Source organism: Octodon degus, unplaced genomic scaffold, assembly GCF_000260255.1.
Source record: "Octodon degus isolate 3935 unplaced genomic scaffold, OctDeg1.0 scaffold00147, whole genome shotgun sequence".
In the NCBI taxonomy this organism is placed as follows: domain Eukaryota; kingdom Metazoa; phylum Chordata; class Mammalia; order Rodentia; family Octodontidae; genus Octodon; species Octodon degus.
The window spans coordinates 4,295,034-4,301,033 of NW_004524723.1; the positions used below are offsets into that span (position 1 = coordinate 4,295,034).

General features: G+C 42.2%; 1 protein-coding gene across 2 annotated transcripts in view; it reads left to right on the forward strand.

Moving 5' to 3' along the window:
* Mylk (myosin light chain kinase) overlaps positions 1-6,000 on the forward strand; it is a 228,515-nt gene that overhangs the window by 53,749 nt on the left and 168,766 nt on the right. The gene's annotated exons all lie outside the window — the stretch shown is intronic.

Sequence of the window (6,000 nt, forward strand, 5' to 3'; positions counted from 1 at the left end):
AAGGCCTTCACACATGCACACATGCTAGGCAAGTTCTCTGCCACTAAGGTGCACCCTCAGCTCATTTCAGTGCCTGTTGGGGTTTCAGCCTGAATGCTGGTCCCTCTCTCACTGATGGGAGCCTCAGGATGAGCCTGGCCTTCTCAAAGTATGTCCATGTTTAGGGTGTGGAGAGCAAGGAAAGGGAACATGGGGAGACCTAACCAAGAAGGGCAGCTTCTTAGTTTTCAGTTTAACTGGCAGGGGTATGTTTCTGCTGTGTTTCTTCTGCTGAAGAAACATGAAAATAACAACTTTAAGAGGGAAAGGGGCTTTCGGTTCACAGTTTCACAGGTTTCAGTCCCTGGTCAGTTGACTTCATTGTTTTCAGGCCTGTGGTGACACAGGGCATCATGGCAGAAGAAAGCTGCTCACTTTATGGGGATTAGAAGCAAAGACAGAGACAGAGAGAAAGGGGGTAGAATCCAAATGCAGGCCACATTCTCTGACCTTCTCTCTTCAACGAAGCCCTTCCTCCTAAGTGTCTATCATCTCCCACTAATGCCATCAGACTTTTAATCTGTCAGTGGCTCCATCCGCTGATGAAGCTAGAGACCCCATGAGCCAGTCACCTTCCAGAAGTCCCACCTCTGAATATTGCTGCACTGAGGACTCAGTCTTTAACACACAAATCTTTCAAGGCTGCTCCAGATCCAAAACATAACAAATGGCATCCTTTTCCCAGTACCTTCTTCCCAATTCACTCCCACCTCAGAGAAATGTTTAGGTGCCTTGATTGGTGCCTCAAGAAATTCTAAGTAAGAGTTTTGCCACTGTTGGTCCTCAGAAGTCTTGGTGGCATGGTTCTAGAGGAGAATGTGTGCATACAAAACAACAGGTGTAACTGTTACTTGAGTAAGTTCCATAGGTAGTTTGTACTGTAGGAGCTTAGAGAGACTAAGGTGCAGCCTGGAGCAATGTGAAGACTGATTCCGGGCTTCTTAGTTTTGCCCTCACCATTCATGCTTCCAACTGTGCATTTCCTGATTTGCAACCTGCTCTTTATACTTTTTATCATTTAGCATTCTTTCCCCACATCACCACATTGATCCACATTATCAATTGAATTCTGGAACTTTCTAACTCTCAACTGTTCCTTCTCAATGTCTCAAATACACATGATTCAGTTTTACTCTATATCTATTTGCAATTTTATCAGTTATTGTTTTTCATCTTTTACTTCCTCCATGAGAGTGAGTTATGAGTAAGTCACCAGCATGTAGCTATTTAAATTAAGACTAATTAAAATGAAATAAAATTGAAAGTTCATTTCTTAAATCACTTTAGCCATGTTATAAGTACCACAAATCCATATGAGACCAATATCTATCATGTTGGACAGCACACATTGTTGACATTACCTTCATCACCAAAAATCCTACTGGGTAGGACTGTTCATACTTAATTCTATTCTTAAGTGTTTGTGATCCACAGTTAGAAGATGCATTGAAAACAGTTGTTCTATTCACAAGAGAAATAAGGTAGTGGATTCTTGAGACTTTACTTAGGTCATAGCTATTTGAAGAACAGTGTCATCTGTTGAGAGAGTATTTGTCCTTCATCTTTGGTGAAGAAAGCTAACCGTGGTTTCCCAGAACCCTTGGATGTGCTCCCCAGATTTCCATAGCTGTCATTCCAGGGTACCACAGAGTTCCTAAAGCATAAGGATGAGAAACAGGACAAGCATTGCCGAAACTTTATAATTGTTGGCATTTGATGGCCACTTCAGGCTCAAAATGGTACAGTGAACAGATTTATTAATCCCCAGAATGCCACAAAATAAACAGAGAAGTTCAAGAGAGAGAATGTGCACCTATAATCACAGCTACTCCAGGAGCTGATGTAAGAAGTGTGAGGTGAGCCTAGAGAACTTAACAAGGCCTTGTCTGAAATAATAGAAAGGGCTGGCAATGCAACCCAGTGATAGACCACTGGTCTAACATGCATGATGCCTACATAGGCTCAATCCCTGGTAGCAGAAATAAACATCCAAAGAAAGTAAATTCAAAGCTGCACTGAAAACAGGAAAAGCAGGCTTAGTAACAGAGAGATTTTCTTGGGATTGCTTTGAAGGCTCTTATAGCAGTGATAGCGAACCTTTCAAAGCTTTCAGTGAGAGCACTCAGCCCACTGCAGCACAGATGACATCATTTCACCGCCACTGCTCTACAGGCTCTGCCCACTAAAACAGGTAAGGATAGGCCTTATCAGGAGGGGGAGCCAGATGTGTGAGGTTAATGAATTCCAAGAGTATAAGTAGACTGTGGGATAGAAATCGGGGAGACTGACCATTTGTATGGGTTATTAACCATCTATATGAACAAAACTGAAGCTCCTAGTATAGATAGTATCAATATCCCTAGAAAAAAGTTTCACTTTGCTGTAAGGTGGAAGCCATCAGATATGCTGACTACTCCCTTCAGACAGATGCTAAGTCAGTCTGCCCAGAGATGTGCTCAATGGGGAGCGCCTTGTTCAGTGAGACAGAGTCACAACCCAGAGGCAGGGAAGCCACCATGGCTGCCTATACTGGGAAACTAGTTCTTCAGTCAGTGATTGTGAATAGCTATTCATGGCCACCAGATGTTCGAGGTCAACATGTATATATTATAATATTGCTATACAGAAAACTGCTCTGTTTTTAAGATCAACCCATAGGTACAGTTCCAGTTATAGTTACAGAACAGAAGATAAATCCTTAAACTTTGGGAAAATAAAGCAGTGGTGAATGGTAAGGAAGAGGTTGGAGAAGAAAATTATAGGAACACTAAAGTGCTTGTCTTACCCAGTGTGAAGAGAAGATATAGGGTCTAAAATGGATGGGTTTAAGAGGTTTAAGTGTATGACTTAAAACCATACTGATAGAGTTAAAAAATGGTCCACTCATTGGCAAGATTTGGTGCAGAGATCTTTTGTATTTGGCTAGTGGAATGCCTGAAAAATTTGAGGTAAGATTTACAAATGGGAAGCTTTCTGTACAATTTATGAGTGGTTGCTCATAAAAATGAGGTCTGGAACTGTTTCTGCAGGGCCACACTTGCTCAGGGGGTGCTGTCCATTGTGTCGAAGCATGTCTTGCCCACATTGCTGATCTCATTTCCAGCTATCTCCTACCACAAAGGCCTAGGGCCTGCTGCTCATTTTGATTTTGATGTTTTCTTCCCTTCCCATTCATGGTGGAGCAGCAGAAAATGGGCAGGAAGAACCTCCAGATGTTTCTTGTTCAGATCCACTTTCTGTATTTGGGTTTCCTTCCCAAACTCTGGGGACATTTGAGTTTGTGATCTCAGTATAAATGCCCAGTAAGAGATTTAAAAAGCAAAAGAAGTTGGAAAGAGGTGAGAAGTATAAGCCATAGAACTGTTTCATCACTCAGAGTAGAACAAGTGATGTCTAAATTCTTAATTCAAAAAAATAGGAGCCAAATATGGTGGCATAGTCTGGAATTGCAGCACTCTGAGAGGATGAGACAGGAGGATCATAAGTTCAGGCCCAATCTGGGGAGCTTAGGGATTTAGCCAAGACCTGTCTAAAAATAGGTAAATAGTGGCCAGTGAGATAGCTCAGCAGACTAAAGCACCTGCTTAGGCAATCTAAGGGATTGCGGTTTGATCCCCAGTACCACATGCTGCATCAGACCCACCCACAGGGCAGGCTGAGCTGGCCATGGAGTCTGAGCGTAGTGGTAGTGGTGTACACCTGTAATCCCAGAACTGGGGAGGCTGAAAGTGGGAGGATCACTATGAGCCCAAGCTGCATAGTGAGACTCTGCAACAACCAAATATATTTAAAAATAAAAATAGGTAAATAAAAGTTAAAAGGCTGGAATGTAGCTCTATGTAAAGGCTCTGGGTTAGATCTGTAGCACTAAAAGAAACCAAACATAAGGAAGTTGAAAGGAGAATGGTGGACACCAATGGGAGGAAGGGAAGGCTGCGTATGGCAGACCAGTGAGTACGGAATCACAGTTAGATAGCAGCCGGAGGGGCTGAGGTGCATGCAGTTGGGTGATGGAGGGTGATAATAATAGTGTGCTATGCCTTTCCCAAAGCTACAGGGAAGGATTTTGAGAGTTTTCAGCATAAAAAATGATCAGTGCATTATATAGTACATTATTATTAACAGTTTTCATATTTGTGTCACTTAATAAAAAATACAGAATATTACTTAAAAGTATGAAAATGATAAGAGTAGTGGGAAAGAAACCCTTTGCTAATTTATACTCTCAGTTTTCCACATTTATTTTATACATATTCATATTTTAGGGATTTTTAAACAGTAGAAAGAAATTGCCTTTGTAACTTAAAAAACATGATAAATCCCTATAAAAATATTTGGTATAGCTCTCTGAGTTTAGCATCCATATTCTATCTGGTAAATGTTCCAGGTTGAAGAGATAATTTATTGTTTTTTAATTTTAAAATCTCATTTATTTGGTACAGGATCTCACTACACAGGTCAGATGCATATTGATACTCCTATCTCATTCTCCCCAGCACTGGGATTACAGGCGTGCACCACCATGCAGGATTTTGGTGGCTGTCATGGTGCACTCAGGGTTCCAGGGCCAGCATAGCATGTGGTACCAGGGATCAAACCTTGGTCCTTGCACTTGCCAGGCAGGTTCTTAGACCACCAAGATATCTCCTCATCCTGAAGAGACAATTTAAACTGAAAAAATGTAGATAAAATTTGGGCATGGAAAAAAGTGTAACTGTGTCAAAATGCCTTATACAACACTGGTGGCAATTAAACAAGTGGAAATTAAAATGCCTCCCTAGTATTTACGTACCTGAAAGACTCAGACAATAACAGCTACTGAGAGCCCAGTGCTGGGACTGTAAGGAGACAGGTTTCTTTTGCTGTGGAACAGTAAGGATTGCTCTGGCCTTCTTGGCACTCAGACTGGCAGAGGGTGTCACAGGGCAGTGAAACCACTGATGTGCTGCACCAAGGATTCCACTTCTGACACTAGCTTAGCTCTTAACAGAAAAGGGAAGACATAGTTGGCACAGAGATGTTCAGAGCACTTTTTATAACAGCAAAAAAAGGAATCAGTTTGTACTGAGAGGAGATCATTAAATAAACATCAATATGGCAAATACTACATCATCGAGTACTTGGCATTTCTGTCAGTTTCTTCCATATCATGTGGACATGTGTGTGAATAACATAAGTGGAAAGGACACTGTGCATAGACTGGTAACAGGACATAAAATCATCGATGTGTTCACTGCGTGAAGCTTGACAAGAATTTGGAAACATGTGAATAGCATTTTTTGTTGAAAGTTCTTTGAATACATTTGAAAAATATCTTGGTGACAGTTTTGATATCAGAGAGAGATAAGCTGGTGCTATCCAGATAGGCCTGTCTCTGCTAAGAAGGCCACTGGCCCCAACTGTGTTAACTGTCTCCCATTATACTATCTGTCTTGAAATGGAAACGAACTTGATTGGCACAGTGAGCCACAGCAAGGACCCTAATTAGGGTGTTCTTACTCTCACTGTGTGCTCTGCTTGGCCAAGGCCCAGGGCACCTGGGCTGGATATTAGTGAGGCTCTGAGAGGCACAGGCATTGGAGATGGCATTCAGGCAAGGTCATTTGTCCCATTCATGCAGTTTCACAAAACTGGGTATGTTCACACCTCTTACCATACGTAACAGCCTTTCAAATTCAAAGATAGTAAGTTATGGGCCGGTGAGATAGCTCAGTGAACTAAAGCACCTGCTTAGTCAGGCTTAGGCAAGTGTAGGGACCACAGCTCAATCCCCATCACCACATGCCTCACAAGCCCTGCCCCCAGGGCAGGCTGAGCTGGCCAGAGAGTCCTGGTGTAGTGGTGTACACCTGTAATCCCAGCAGTTGGAAGGCTGAAAACAGAAAAATCACTATGAGTCCAAGATGCATAGTGAGACCCTGTGACAACCAAATACATGAGAGAGAGAGAGAGAGAGAGAGA